Source organism: Zootoca vivipara, chromosome 7, assembly GCF_965207765.1.
Source record: "Zootoca vivipara chromosome 7, rZooViv2.hap1.1, whole genome shotgun sequence".
In the NCBI taxonomy this organism is placed as follows: domain Eukaryota; kingdom Metazoa; phylum Chordata; class Lepidosauria; order Squamata; family Lacertidae; genus Zootoca; species Zootoca vivipara.
The window spans coordinates 77386445-77402766 of record NC_142590.1 but is presented as its reverse complement, the minus strand read 5'-3'; positions in this window follow the sequence as shown (position 1 = coordinate 77402766).

Below are 16322 nucleotides of genomic sequence, written 5' to 3'. Positions count from 1 at the left end.
AGATTGAAGCTGGTTTGAGGGGAAACACAACAAACAGAATTATTTCTCAAGAAACTCTACAGGATAGATATGGATTTTGGCTCATGGCATGTGCACTTGGCTGCAGACACCACTGGTGGGAGTGAACAGGGGCTGAAGCAAATGGGGGTGTGTACACAGCCCAAGTTTTGATTCTTTCTCCCCACACAACCGGCATCCATCCAAATTGAGAAAAAGCATGCCCTAGCTGTGTTTCACACAGTAATGTGAGCACAGCCTTGGTTTTAATATAGGCACCATAACATGCTGTGCATGCTCCATTCGGGGATGATTTGGTGAAGGGCAATTGATGCCTAAATAAATGACATAAATACAGTGGTACCTCGACTTACGAATTTAATCCGTTCCGAAGGCACCTTCATAAGTTGAAAAATTCGTAAGTCGAAAAACGCCATTGGAAACGGGATTTCCCATAGGAATGCACTGAAAATGGAAAAATTCGTAAGTTGAAACAACACTATCTAAAAATTCATAAGTCGAAAAATCCCTATCTAAAACCACCGCAGGTTTTTTCCGGATGTCGAGACATTCGTAAGCACGCGGCCATTACCCCCATTCATAAGTCGAAAAATTCGGTTGTCGAGTCGTTCGTAAGTCGAGGTACCACTGTAGACTGTGGAAAGCAGCTGAAAGACGACTTCTGTTTTTTAATTAGAGAATATACATCTACATAGTGCATCCTATAGCCTTGTTGGAATAGAGGTCCAATCCTGTGTGACACTTCGTGTCCTTGACTTCCACAGAAGCCACCAGCTGGCAGTAGAGATTCAGCAGCTCACTGAGTTCTTCCCCCCTTTCTGCGGGAATGCAACAGATGAGATGTTTTCTCCCTCCAGCTAAAGATTGCACAAAGTTGATAGCTTGCTTTTATAAGCAGGCTGGGTTCCTTTAAGCATTCAGAAAAGAACTACGGCCATCCAGCTTTGTGGACCCCTGGAGAATATTGGTGTGTGTTGGGCAAGGAGCAGGGAGAGAAATGTCCTCCTTCTTCGAAGCCACTGATGACGTCAAGTGTGGTTTGTTTCACAACCGTCAGCCCTTTGGACGTGCATTCATGGTAACACAACCTCACGCATGTAAAGCATTTGCAAGTATTTCCTTGTATTTCCTATGAGCTGTGCTTCTCTGCATTTTCTCAGCATGGGAACATCTGGGCAAAAAGCAAGCGCTCAGTAAATAAGAAGGTGAACCACAGCTGCGCCTTCTTATTTCCGTCATGTCTGTTCCAATTTGCGTTGAGTGAAATAAGTCTGCAAGAGCCTACGCGCGGATCCCTGCGGTGTATACTGCACTGAGTATAACTGATCGACATGCAGATATTAGTTAGGCTGAGCCGCTGAGGGTTGTCCAGCTTGTGAGTCAGAGGTGCATTTTACTCAGGCACTGGCAAGACCTGCAGAACTTACACAATCACGAAATTGTAGAGTTGGAGGATCACCTCATACAGCCCCCTGCAATGTATATGAACTAGAAGCTGCCTTATCTTAGGGTGCCTACTGTCTTGCGCACTGCCTAGGGAAGCCAGGCAATGAACCTGGGATTTTTTGCATGCAGAAGCTCTGCCACTGAACTTTGGTCCACCAAAATCAATACATTGGTACCTTGGTCCTCAAACTTAATCCGTTCTGGAAGTCCATTCCAAAACCAAAGCGTTCCAAAACTAAGGCACACTATCCCATAGAAAGTAATGCAAAATGGATTAATCCGTTCCAGACTTTTAAAAACAACCTCTAAAACAGCAATTTAACATGAATTTTACTATCTAATGAGACCATTGATCCATAAAATGAAAGCAATCATCAATGTTCTGTACTATAAAATAAATAAGACAGTTTTGTAGATGATAAGAATTAAAATTAATTTTTTTTCTTACCTACCATTGTTTGGATGGGGGGCTTTTATCCATTTCAGCAGTCACACAATCAATCAATCAATCATAAAACGAAAAACAAGCCACAGTCACAAAAATGAAAAAGTCACACACACAAAAAAACCCTCAAAAAACCCCAGCAGAAACAAAAGCCCCAAATATCACCTCAGAGCACTGCAATCAGAAACAGAAGGCTTTAATTATTGGGGGGGGGGCCTTAAATTTGCGGCTCAAGATTACAAACGGGAGGGGGAAAGCCTTAATTACGATGGGGAGGAATCAAATTTACTGTGCAACAGTGAAAACGGAAGCTCAAGAGCATGTTTGGCTTCTGGAGCAAAGTTCGAAAACCAGAACACGTACTTCCAGCTTTGTAGTGTTTGGGTTCCGAGTTGTTCGGGAACTAAGATGTTCAAAAACTGAGGTACCACTGTATGGCAATTCACCAGCCATGAATTCCGCCACTGAATGGACAGTCACAGTGCCAAGCAGACAATGAAAGAGGCAAAATGCATCACTGTTAGGCCACAATGCATGGCTAGAGGCTATGTTTGGTCTTTTGAGTTGTGAGTTTTGCAAGATCTGTGCTGTATCGTGAGCAGATACCCAGCTGCCAGATCTGTGCTGCTGTCGCTGCTTCCAGTGGCTCTAGTACAGCAATGGATCTACTGTAATATGAAACAAATGAAGCGTAAGTTTCAGGACCCCTAATCCTAGAGGGGGCCCAGAAGCAACTTTAGCCCACCTTGCTTTTAAAAAGTGGGTCTAGCAGACGCAATTGGGAGTTGCACGACTCGAAATTGATTATTATTTTGTTGTATGTATTTCAGCAATCCCAACGTTTGAGTGATCTGCAGAAAAGAACTCTGTGAACTGAAAGCAGAAACGCTGTAGGGACTCTTGTAACCCAAGAAAATCATTAATAAAAACAATTATGACAGAATGATCTCGATACGAATCCAAGGCAGACCTTTTAACATCACAGTAATCCAAGTTTATGCACCAACTACCGGAGCTGAAGAAAGTGAAATTGACCAATTCTATGAAGACCTACAACACCTTCTAGAAATGACACCAAAGAAGGATGTTCTTCTCATTACAGGGGATTGGAATGCTAAAGTAGGGAATCAAGAGATAAAAGGAACAACTGGCAAGTTTGGCCTTGGAGTTCAAAATGAAGCAGGGCAAAGGCTAATAGAGTTCTGTCAAGAGAACAAGCTGGTCATCACAAACACTCTCTTCCAACAACACAAGAGACGACTCTACACATGGATATCACCAAATGGGCAGCATCGAAATCAGATTGATTATATTCTCTGCAGCCAAAGATGGAGAAGCTCTATACAATCAGCAAAAACAAGACCTGGAGCTGACTGTAACTCAGATCATCAGCTTCTTATAGCAAAATTCCAGCTTAAACTGAAGAAAGTAGGAAAAACCACTGGGCCAGTAAGATACAATCTGAATCAAATCCCTTATGAATACACAGTGGAAGTGAGGAACAGGTTTAAGGATTTAGATTTGGTGGACAGAGTGCCTGAAGAACTATGGATGGAGGCTCGTAACATTATACAGGAGGCAGCAACAAAAACCATCCCAAGGAAAAGGAAATGCAAGAAAGCAAAATGGCTGTCCAACGAGGCCTTACAAATAGCGGAGGAGAGGAGGCAAGCAAAATGCAAGGGAGATAGGGAAAGATACAGGAAACTGAATGCAGATTTCCAAAAAACAGCAAGGAGAGACAAGAGGGTCTTCTTAAATGAGCAATGCAAAGAAATAGAGGAAAACAATAGAATGGGGAAAACCAGAGATCTGTTCAAGAAAATTGGAGATATGAAAGGAACATTTCATACAAAGATTACCATAATCAAGGACAAAAGTGGTAAGGACCTAACAGAAGCAGAAGACATCAAGAAGAGGTGGCAAGAATACACAGAGGAATTATACCAGAAAGACATGGAGGTTTCGTACACCCCAGGTAGTGTGGTTGCTGACCTTGAGCCAGACATCTTGGAGAGTGAAGTCAAATGGGCCTTAGAAAGCACTGCTAATAACAAGGCCAGTGGAAGTGATGATATTCCAGCTGAACTATTTAAAATTTTAAAAGATGATGCTGTTAAGGTGCTACACCCAATATGCCAGCAAGTTTGGAAAACTCAGCAATGGCCAGAGGATTGGAGAAGATCAGTCTACATCCCAATTCCAAAGAAGGGCAGTGCCAAAGAATGCTCCAACTACCGCACAATTGCGCTCATTTCACACGCTAGCAAGGTTATGCTTAAAATTCTACAAGGCAGGCTTAGGCAGTATGTGGACCGAGAACTCCCAGAAGTGCAAGCTGGATTTCGAAAGGGCAGAGGAACCAGAGACCAAATAGCAAACATGCGCTGGATTATGGAGAAAGCTAGAGAGTTCCAGAAAAATGTCTACTTCTGCTTCATTGACTATGCAAAAGCCTTTGACTGTGTCGACCACAGCAAACTATGGCAAGTTCTTAAAGAAATGGGAGTGCCTGATCACCTCATCTGTCTCCTGAGAAATCTCTATGTGGGACAAGAAGCTACAGTTAGAACTGGATATGGAACAACTGAGTGGTTCAAAATTGGGAAAGGAGTACGACAAGGTTGTATATTGTCTCCCTGCTTATTTAACTTGTATGCAGAATTCATCATGCGAAAGGCTGGACTAGATGAATCCCAAGCCGGAATTAAGATTGCCGGAAGAAATATCAACAACCTCAGATATGCAGATGACACAACCTTGATGGCAGAAAGCGAGGAGGAATTAAAGAACCTTTTAATGAGGGTGAAAGAGGAGAGCGCAAAATATGGTCTGAAGCTCAACATCAAAAAAACCAAGATCATGGCCACTGGTCCCATCACCTCCTGGCAAATAGAAGGGGAAGAAATGGAGGCAGTGAGAGATTTTACCTTCTTGGGCTCCTTGATCACTGCAGATGGTGACAGCAGTCACGAAATTAAAAGACGCCTGCTTCTTGGGAGGAAAGCAATGACAAACCTAGACAGCATCTTAAAAAGCAGAGACATCACCTTGCCGACAAAGGTCCGTATAGTTAAAGCTATGGTTTTCCCAGTAGTGATGTATGGAAGTGAGAGCTGGACCATAAAGAAGGCTGATCGCCGAAGAATTGATGCTTTTGAATTATGGTGCTGGAGGAGACTGTTGAGAGTCCCATGGACTGCAAGAAGATCAAACCTATCCATTCTTAAGGAAATCAGCCCTGAGTGCTCCCTGGAAGGACAGATCGTGAAGCTGAGGCTCCAATACTTTGGCCACCTCATGAGAAGAGAAGAATCCTTGGAAAAGACCCTGATGTTGGGAAAGATTGAGGGCACTAGGAGAAGGGGACGTCAGAGGACAAGATGGTTGGACAGTGTTCTCGAAGCTACGAACATGAGTTTGACCAAACTGCGGGAGGCAGTGCAAGACAGGAGTGCCTGGCGTGCTATGGTCCATGGGGTCACGAAGAGTCGGACACGACTAAACGACTAAACAACAACAAAAACAATTAACAAAAAGCAATCGCAAAGTTTGAGAGTCAGCAGCACGGGTGTAGGTAAAGGCTACCCCATTGAAGAAGAGAACAGTGCTTACCCAGACCTTGTTGCTGGTTGCTGTAATAGGAATTTATACTCCCCAAAGAGGGGTCTCAACCTCTTAAGGAGGACTGCAGCCCGTGCAGAAGCACTTTGGTTTTAGGCTCCTTTGGTCGGGAGGAAAAATAACAAAGACCACACCAGGATTGGAAAAAGCAAAGGTCTCAACGTTTATTTAAAATAAATGACAGTGGACTGCTGCAGCAGGGTCCCCCTCGTGTTACTATAAATTCCTATTACATTGCGAAGCGCCCCCACCCCCGTAACAGTTCAAGCTTCATGGTCCCCAAAATGTAGGTCCGCCACTGCTCCAGTGTAACATCATCATCATCATCACTCTGAATCTCACGGTCGTGGGTTTGAGCCCCACGTTGTGCAAAAAGGTTCTTGCATTGCAGGGAGTTGGACTAGTTGTGGTCCCTTCCAACTTTGCAGTCATACAATTCTATGATCCTATCATCATTTGCATTTCTTACCTGCCACTCACCAGAAGGTCCCATTAAAAAGCCAAATTAAAACAGGGAGGGAAATCAGTAACCTGTGCAAAAACTAATTCTTCAGCATATACTTCCTTGCTTTTAGATTTTGCTGGTCATTGGATGAGCTGCACCATATGTGTACCAGCATCCCACTTTCTGTGTTATTTTTTTGGAGGAACTGGGATGATCTCAATGGCCCTGCAAGGCATGCCATTGCAGCTGCCCGATCCCAAGTTCCCTTGGCTTGTTTAGAATGACCTGCTTTTCTGTCCCGTCCTGTAAATGAAGCCTGCAGAGATTTGTTTATCCTTGGCCAACACAGTGATAACTAAGTAAACATATGACTCAAATGACCACAAGCTGGCCTAATCCCTGAAAGAGATCTGGCCTTGGAAGGGAGCAATGCCTGCTTCGGGTGTGTTTATCTTCTTTACCTTGCCTCTCAACAGCCTTAAGCTCTGTCCCTGCCATGGCTTCTCAGCCGATGAAACGCCCACTTCTATACTCCAGTGAGTCTGCTGTGCTTGGGAGGATAGAAAGGTACTCAAGTCCAGTGCAAGTGACTGATGAGCTACCCCCCCCCAAAATGGGAACTGTAGTTTGTCCCATGAAGGTAAAGGGACCCCTGACCATTAGGTCCAGTTGTGACCGACTCTGGGGTTGCGCGCTCATCTCGCATTATTGGCCGAGGGAGCCGGCATACAAGGTCATGTGGCCAGCATGACAAAGCCGCTTCTGGAGAACCAGAGCAGCACACGGAAACGCCGTTTACCTTCCCGCTGTAGAGGTCCCTATTTATCCACTTGCACTTTGACGTCCTTTTGAACTGCTAGGTTGGCAGGAGCTGGGACTGAGCAACGGTAGCTCACCCCGTCGCAGGGATTCGAACCGCTGACCTTCTGATCAGCAAGCCCTAGGCTCTGTGGTTTAACCCACAGCGCCACCTGCGTCAGTGGCTATTCCCAGCACCCTTAACCAAACTACAGTTCCCAGGATTCTTTGCGAGGAAGCCACGACTGTTTAAAGCGGTATGATATTGCTTCAAATCTATACTGCAGAAAGGGTCTTATTCTGACTCCACTGTCCCTTTTTTTTCCATTTTCCATTTCTGGAAACCAGGTTCCTTATGTAAGGTTCAGCCCTAAGATTTTTATGTGAGGAAAGTAGGTGTATGAACATAAATTCTCCTTTCTGTTAACATAAAAAAGGGTGAAGGAGAGTATTTACAGAGGCAGCCCTCCTAAGGCAACCTGTAGAAGCCAAATCAAGCACCAGAATTTGGTCAGCACAGAAGGGAAATTATCTTTTAAATGTTTTTGAAACCACTGTTGAATGGACTAGGTGGGAAGAGGTATGGCAAGACTGCTATGAAAACTATGTAAGCATCATGTGAATTGTAGCGTTGGAAAGGACCCAAAGGTCCAATCCCCCTGCAGTGCAGGAATCTCAACTAAAGCATCCATTGCAGGTAGCCATCCAACCTCTGCTTAAAAACCTCCAAGGAAGGAGGTTTTCTTAGGGTGGGTATCTCTCTTAGGACCAAACTGCATGTGATGTTTGTCATGTAGTCCCTCCTTGCATAGGCTTCTGCTCTGAATGCACAAGGTCCCTGGCATCTCTAGGTAGGGCTGGGAAAGACTCCTGTCTGATGCCCTAGAGCGTCACTGCTAGTCAATGTGGACAATACTTAGCTAGATTATTATCATAGGTGGATCTACACACAGGGTGCGCGGGGGGACCACTGTAAATAATAAGTCAGAAATTGTTATAGCAAAAGGGGAAAAAACCACTATGTAAAATCACATAGAATTTTCTTTGCTCTCTATCACCATCTGGTGTTGCGTGTTTATAACGCATTCAAAATGCTGGGTTTTTTGTTTTGTTTTTTACTAATGTAGCTGAGTCTCATGATTAAATATACTAGTCGCTTCTTTGCCACAAGCAGCTCAATGCAACTTATACACATGTACACAAAAAGAAAGCACATATGTATATTAAAACCAGGGGGTTGTGGGGGGGAGATAGACCAATGGTCTGACTTAGTAAAAGGAAGCTTCCTCTTTGTATGTTTTTTTATCCAGCGCAAGGGGCAGGGAGTGAGCCAGATCAGGCATATGGCAACCATTAGCACATTATTTATTTGTGAAGGACCAGGTTTTCTTTTTACGTTGCTTGTAGCCCATTTCAGGTAGTCAGGATTCTGGCGTTAAACATCTTGTTCCACTAAAACCAACTGGGAATCCGTCCACATAAATAACATGCTGTGGAGCGCCCGGGGCTATAACCTGCCCACTTTGGCTCAAGTGGTTTGTGGAGCAGGTACATGATTGATCTTCTGTGCTGCAAACCATCTTCAAGCAACCGCCCTTCGAAAGACACTAAGCCAAAGCGTCCCCTCGAAGGAAGAGTCTTCAGGCCAAAGCGGGGTGTTTGCTCAACCTGACGTGATGAGCACAGTTTGGTTACAATACGTTGCCAATAGAACCAGCCTTGTTAACCCAAGGGAACCGTGATATGTGAGGGGGAGGAGAGAGGAAAAGGGTAGCCTGTTTGGCAGAGAGGAGCAGAGAGAAAAATAAACAGTTACTGAATGAAGGCAAAGCCCATCTGACAACGGGGCACATTGGAAAACAGAAGATACCTCAGTTCATTGTTGGGCTGTGTCTAGACAGGGATCGCGAGCACAGAACACAAAGTGCTATACAGTAGCTCACGGAAAGAGCTTGGGGATGGGCTGAGGGGAGGGAGAAGGGGGAAGCTTCTAGAACAAAGGTTTAGCTTTGCTTCTCAAGGCCAGTCCAAGACAGTTTGCTGCCTGAGGTGAAGGGCAAGATATGCCCTCCCATTCTGGATTTCCCTTACTTGAATATTAGGGTTAACAATATGTTGTTGTTTAGTTTAGTCGTTTAGTCGTGTCCGACTCTTCGTGACCCCATGGATCAGAGCACGCCAGGCACTCCTGTCTTGCACTGCCTCCCGCAGTTTGGTCAAACTCATGTTGGTAGCTTCGAGAACACTGTCCAACCATCTTGTCCTCTGTCGTCCCCTTCTCCTAGTGCCCTCAATCTTTCCCAAAATCAGGGTCTTTTCCAAGGATTCTTCTCTTCTCATGAGGTGGCCAAAGTATTGGAGCCTCAGCTTCACGATCTGTCCTTCCAGTGAGCACTCGGGGCTGATTTCCTTCAGAATCGATAGGTTTGATCTTCTTGCAGTCCATGGGACTCTCAATAGTCTCCTCCAGCACCATAACAATATAATGCAGTCTTATACATGTCTCCTCAGAAGGAAGACCCACTGAATGTGCAATGAAGCTTACTGTCATGTAACTGGGGTAGGAGGACGGCAGCCTAGATGATTCCTTGCCAAATTTGGCCCTGCCATTTGCTCCAGGGAAACTTTGGCTGAGGGGAAAATATAAGATGGCCTTGCTATAACATGCTTCTGTTGAAAAGCAAGGGAGAGAGGTCCAACTTTAGTGTCTTTATTAATTCCAGATTCAATGTGATCTGCATGCTTATATTAGGCTTCCAGTCCTGCAAAGAGAAAATGGCACAGCGTGTTTCGTTTCTTTGTGCATTGCCACCAGTTAGCAGCATTTTTGTCCAAAAAAATCTGGTCTCAGTTATGCTTCTGCAAACACAGAGCTTTTTTCCTTTCCAGTCTTCGTTCTACGTAGCCCAAAGTAGTGATCTCAAAGCAAATGTCTTATTTTGGATTTGTTGTACGCACAAAATGTTTTGCCAGAACCTCTGTGCTACTCCCCACATCTACCTGTTATTACCCTGAGAGACACTCCACTAGCAACCAACCACCACCATAATAAGAATAGAAATTGTTTTATTCTTCCCTAGCACAGGATCTTTGCAAAGAACTACATAATACCCACAATCCAGGAACAGCAGCGGCAAACCCGAAGGCACCCCACCAGGGGGCGAGGTGTCTGTTGTGCACATGTGGCGCACGTCGTGCACATGCGTCGCACATCATGATGCACGATGCACACGTCACGATGCATGACGCATGCATGCACAGGAGGGATACACCGCAGTGCCACAGCAGGCAGCGGCGGGCGACGTCCGGCAGGCCTCCCCCTCTCCCTCTGGCCCTCCCTCCGCCCATCCTTACCACGCTGGAGGTGGTTCTCTTCACAGCCAGTTTGCGTTGGCTCCACAGGGGCTGTTCCTGCTCGCCCGCCGCCTGGCTTTCTTCAGGGCCATTGTGGAGGTGGGCAAGGGCTGCGCTGATGGCGGAGGGCGGCTTCTCCAGCAGGGAGGAGACGCCGTGGAGGAGCCAGGCTCAGAAGCCGCCTGAGCTCTTTCTGCAGCGCACCCTGGCCTTGCCTCCACGTGGGCGGTGAGGGGTGCTTACAGAGGCGGCGGCAGCAGTCGGAGGTGGTCACACATGCCCAGCCTGCCGCCCGGGGAGGTACGCCCCCACCCCCCCCATTACTACGCCACTGTATAGGGCTGCCTTCAGACGTCTTCTAAAGGTTGTATGGTTACTTATCTCCTTGGCTCGGGGGTTGCATAACTCCATACCCTCCAACATTTCTCCAAAGAAAATAGGGACGTTCTAAAGAAAAGCGGGACATTCTGGGATCAAATCAGAAACTGGGATGGCTTCTATAAATCTGGGAATGTCTCTGCATCCAGATACCAGGTCCTGGCTTACATCGCCACACCTGACTCTGGTGCCTCAGAGAAATACGACTTGATGGGCTCAGACAGCTCTTAATGAATCTTGGGCTGTTTTGTTCATCCCTGAGAACTCAACCCTTAAGTAGCAACAGAAATGAAGAGGGGTCGAGTTGACCTTCATCTCACACGGCTCTGCGAGGACAGAGACAGCAGTCAAAATGTACAGGCAATATGGCCGGTCTGGATTCCTTCTTAGCAAACATGTCTTAGTTCCCACACACATTTTGACTACAAAATGTGCACAGTTTTAAGTGTCTTATCTCACAGGGCACTTGCTAAGGGAAGCAGTGCTTTTTTTCTTTTAAAAAAATGTTTCGGGGTACCAGTAGTCTGATTTTGACTCAAGAAAACCACCATTTTATAGTTCAAATCGGGAAAAATAAATTCAGTAAATGGACAAAAGTACAAAGATTCACAAAATGTTTAGGGGTATGCGTCTCCCTGCGTCCCCCCCAGAAAAAAGCACTGAAGATAAGAGAGGCAGAAGGTTGTTTGAAATGCTTCCATTCCTTCTGAAAAGTGCCTGAATTTATTTTTTTCTGTCTTCCTTTTGCATCCTTTTTGCTTTTGTGCCATGCCTTTTAGACTGTAAACATGGGGGGCAGGAACTCTCTTATTAATGATCTTGCTGCTGAACTCCAATTCCCATCCTCACCCCTGACCATTAGGCACGATATCTGGGCTGGTGGGAATCCAATAGCATCTGCAAGGCTGCAAGTTAAATAGAAAAATAAATGCCATATTCAGAGGAAATGAATTGCAGCAGATGACCAGGAGTCGGGATGACCTTGGCCATTTATACTAATTTTCTGATTGAGAAGCCCCTGGTGATGAGGTTCAAAGGAACCCCAGTGTTCCCTGGCACATACTGTAGTTTGAGATCAAGCACCTTCATACCTAGACTCTCCATTTCCATCCCTCTGTCCCCAACTGCACTAACGCAAATAAATCTTGGTCACTTTTCCAGATTAATTGCCTTCAGAATTTCCTGTAAACTTGTGTTCCGCAGATATCTTGAAAGGCACTTCCCTTCACATAGTTGTGGGGAAACTGTTGTGTTCAGAGCTTCCTAGCATGTGAAGCGACGCTCCGTGTTGTTTGGCCCTGAAGACTGTTGTTATGTCTGTAAAAACTGAGGATGAAAATAAAAGAATCTGCTGAATCAGAGGGTGTCCTGACAGACACTTTCTTCCAGAAGAAGCTTGTTAAGAAGCAAAGCCAAACAATATTTGTCTACAGTTACCTTTTGCTCATAACAATGGGCCCAACCAGATATTTTTTGTAGGTCTGTCTGTATGTGACCCGAAAGTGGGTGAAAGGTTTCTAACCCAGAGATTAGAAATCCTTTTTGAGTTCATGGCCCCCTTGATCAACTACATTCTTTCTGCCGCACCCCTGTGGGGCTCAGGAGCCCAGTCATGTCACCCCTTTCCTGCATAGCTGGCAGCCTCCCACCCCTTTTCGAACTCCCTCCCTTCTGGAGTGTTCCCTCCTTTCTCCTCTCCTTGGGAGTCCTCTGGGCAGTTGCAGCCCCGGTCTCTGAGCTGCCCCCCTTGCCTCAAAGAGAGGTGCCTCTCCACACTGCCCCAAAGGGGACTGGGAAGCACCCCCTGGCCAGCCCCAGAGGCACCATTCGCCTGGGGAGATTGTAGCCAGGGCCGCTGCAACAAACAGCTGTGCAAGCCTTTGGGAGGCAGAGACGTGAGAGGGCATCAGAGGAGGGAGGGAAGGAAAGAGGGACAGAGGCCAGTGTTGCCCATGGCACCTCTGACCATCATTCAAGGCACCCCAGGGTGCCACGGGTCGGCACACTGGTCAAAAACCACTTTCTTTGGCCAAATATGAGGCCGATGAGGTTTCAGCCTCATACAGGTGAGTGGCAAAAGGGAAAATGGGGCAGAGGAGAGCAGCAAGGAGGGGGAAAGGGTGGCATACAAAGAGAGAGAGAGAGAGAGAGATGTGGCAAAATGCCACTTTTGTTTCTGGTGTACCCAAGTTTGACTCAAGGTCTGTGGTTCTTGGTAGGTTACATCTAAAGGAATGGACGCACAGCAGAGAAAAGGTTCCCCAGCACTGTTGGCTTAGGCAGATGGGAATTGTAGTCCAGAAAAGCTGGAGGGTGCCAGGTTGGCAAAAGCTGGCTTGAAGCATCTTTAAGGGTGCCTGCTGTTAAAAAGAACAAAAAACCGCCGCGAGTGAGCAGCAGCCTTGACCAGCTACGGTAAACGCGAACTGTTTTGAAAAGTGTTTGTTGGCTCATTCATATCAAAGGGGAAAGGCGGCTGCATCGGAGGAAAGTGGCTCCATTTATATCAACATTTGACTTTATTTTACAAAGGAAGTTGAGAAGCTATTCACATCCTGGCCCACCAAGAAGCCCGGGCAATGCCCTGCTCGCTTCATCCTCACCATGAGTGCTTCCTGCATGAATTATCTCTGCTTTCCTGTTGGCAGGAACTGACTTCCAACCGGTACAAAGGCTCGGGGACAGGATATAAACAGGAAACGTCATCCAGATGACGCCATGGGCCTCCGAGTTCTGTGTGAGCATGTTCCTGTGCTTTGCAGAGGTGGGCTTTTTATGCGGGGTGAACTCAGCTCACAAAGTGAATGCCTGGAAGCAGCAGGTTTTTAATGACTAAGGCCAACAAGGCTGGCAAAATGATTCTCTCCCCTCCCCCCCCCAAAAATAGGAATACAATATTCTATGATCTTCCACATTTGCCATTGTAGTGGGGTAGCTGTCTTACACCGAGTCAGCTCACTGGCCCAAAGCTCAGTACTGTCTACACTGGCTGGCAGAAGCTGTCCAGGGATCCAGAGAGGGGATAGTTTCATCGCTACCTGGAGATGCCGGGGATTGAACCTAAGACCTTTTACATGCAAAGCAGTTGCACTGCTACTGAATTATGGCTCTTCCCCCAATAGGTAGAATTTCAAGTGGTAATGGGTTACCAGGGTATACTGAATTGGTACATAACTGCTGGTTGTGCCTTTCTGATTGGCGTATTTGCTAATACAGTGGTTCCTCGCAAGACAAATTTAATTCGTTTTGCGAAAAATTCATCTTGCGAATCGCAGTTTCCCATAGGAATGCATTGAAATTTCTTTTTTTCTTTTTTTGCCCATAGGAATGCATTAATTAAATGTCAATGCATTCCTATGGGAAACCGCGATTCGCAAGATGAATTTTTTGCAAAACGAATTCGTCTTGCGAGTCACCATCAGAAAAATTCGTCTTGCAGGGCATTCGTCTTGCGGGGTACCACTGTACTGTATTCACTAATGACTGCGGGCATTATTCAGGGCAGATCTTAAGCCCTATGGGAGTCACTTGATTATCTGAGATACTCATTACCACCCTAGAGAAGGATTCCTTGCCAAATTGTAAATGTTATTTCATTTCATCCCATCGCATCCCATTCCATGCTGTTCTTGGTGTTGCTCCCCTTCCTGAAACACCTTTCAGGGTGGGTAGAGCCCACTTTGCGCTATCCCCATGCGTTGTGGAAAATGCTGATGCAACAGTAGCCATGACCAACGTGATTGCTGAACAAACTGTAAAACACTTCTAAGAAAAACAGGTGATTGGGTCATGGGTCTGGACAGCGGGAGATTCAGGTTTCTCTACTCAGCTATTTGGGCCGTTTTGGGCAAGCCACTTTGCGTTCAGCCCGATCTCCCCGCTGGGAAGATCAAACAAAGCGCCAATTACGAAGCAGAATGAAAAGTGCGACAGGGAGGGTAGCCGGAGTCACAACTCACAACAGCTCTAACCCTTGAGAAAGTTCAAGTTTCACAATACGACACATGCCAGTTTTAGCTGAGGCAGCATATATACCAACAAGAGGAAGGATGGTATCTGAGTCACATACGCTCAGCCCCGTGGTTTTCTAAAAAAACTTTCCACTGGGACTCTTGGTCACTGCTGATGATGAGGTAAGAAAGACAAGGAACCACAGGCTCACGGGTCAACCGGGGCTCCCTCAACTTTTCACTCTGGTTCCTAAGAACATCGGAGACTTCCTTGTACCAAACAAGCCAGACCACTCGTCCATCCAGCTTAGTACTGCCTGCAAGCCGCCTCTCCCGCCGCAGTGGGTGGCGGGGGGCAGGCTAGCCAGCGCCCCCTCCATTTCGGCGCCCTAGGCGACTGCCTAGTTCGCCTAAATGGACGCACCGGCCATGGGCATAGGCAGTTTTTTTGCCAGGTGGGGAGGGGAAGGATTAAAACTCCTTAGAAAGAATTCCAATATGGATGCAGACTGGGGAAGCATAAAAGGCTTGTTAGAAGAGGAAAGCCTTCAGGAGCCCCTGAACAGACAGCAAATCATTAAGACAGCTAATAATAAACAGGAGGGTATTGCAGAGGGTAGGTGGCACAATACTAAAGGCCCAATTCCTATCAGAGGCGCTGCTTTGCGCATGTGATGTCACACCTGCGTCACTCGTGTGACGTCACACCTGTGTTGCGTGTGTGACGTCGCGTGTGTGTCATATGCGTGTTGTTGGAAGGAGGAACGTCATTTGGAGGAGGTCCTGCCCAGCATGGTGTAGCATCAAAGACAGACTTCTCCTGAGCGCAAGGAGGAGCCACGGCCACTGAAGCTGTGTGATTCTAGGCAAGGCCTCCTCCCAAAGATACAGGCACAAGGATACGGGTGTGAAGCTCAGACAGGGCCCTTCTGTTACCCAAAGCCTAGTTAGCGCTTTCCCAGATTTGCGAAGGAGATGGAAGGGCTCTAGTACCCTGACAGAGCCCTCATGCCTCCTTCCCAAAGCTGGGCATCTCCTTACCTGCCTTACCAGTGTAAGGACATGTGTGTGTGTGTGTGTGTGTGTTTAGGGGTACTATCATTTTCCTACTCATATTGAAATACTGCCCCTCAACTAGGCCCAACTTAGATTCACAAAATATGTATGTGTACCCCCACGTCCGCCCAGAAAAAAAGCACTGCTCAGGTCTACCACTGCTGCTTACAAGGAAATACCAGAGATTGAACTTAACATCTTTTGCAGGAGCCCTAATGGAGCTATAGCCTTTTCCAATGGTATTATTGCCATTCCTTCCCTTCAGTGCTCATTGCCTACAAATTTGGGGCCCCATTAACTACAAACCCCAAATATGGGTGCTGCAAAACACCAGGGTTTGGGTTCTGGCAAAACAACTCGAAAACTTTGGCACAGGTTTGGAGAGGACCCCAAATTTGGGGGTTCGTAGTTAACTTTCCTCCAATTTGGTCCTGATCAAGTTGATGCTGTTTTAGAAGACCCCCTTCCTCTTGTCAATCTCTGCAGCAAACCTTTGGAGAGAGTTGGCCTGAAATTCGGGCGCACAGACTTCCCTGAAACACCACAAAGTATGAACTGTGCTTATGTCACAACACTGCACCAGAGAATTACAGCCCTGAACACTGTTTTCAAGAGCAGAAAAGCAAAGGGTGAATGTGACTACAGTCAAACCACCTCAGCACTCTTGTGTGTTTTGAGCAGCTTTCTGACCCTTGCTAATATATTTGCCTCTTATCTAACCTGGAGATCTCTGTAGGCTGTAACACATCCATGCGTGCCTCTAATAAAGCAATTAAGCTGCTCTTTGCTGACATAATTGCTTCAGGGA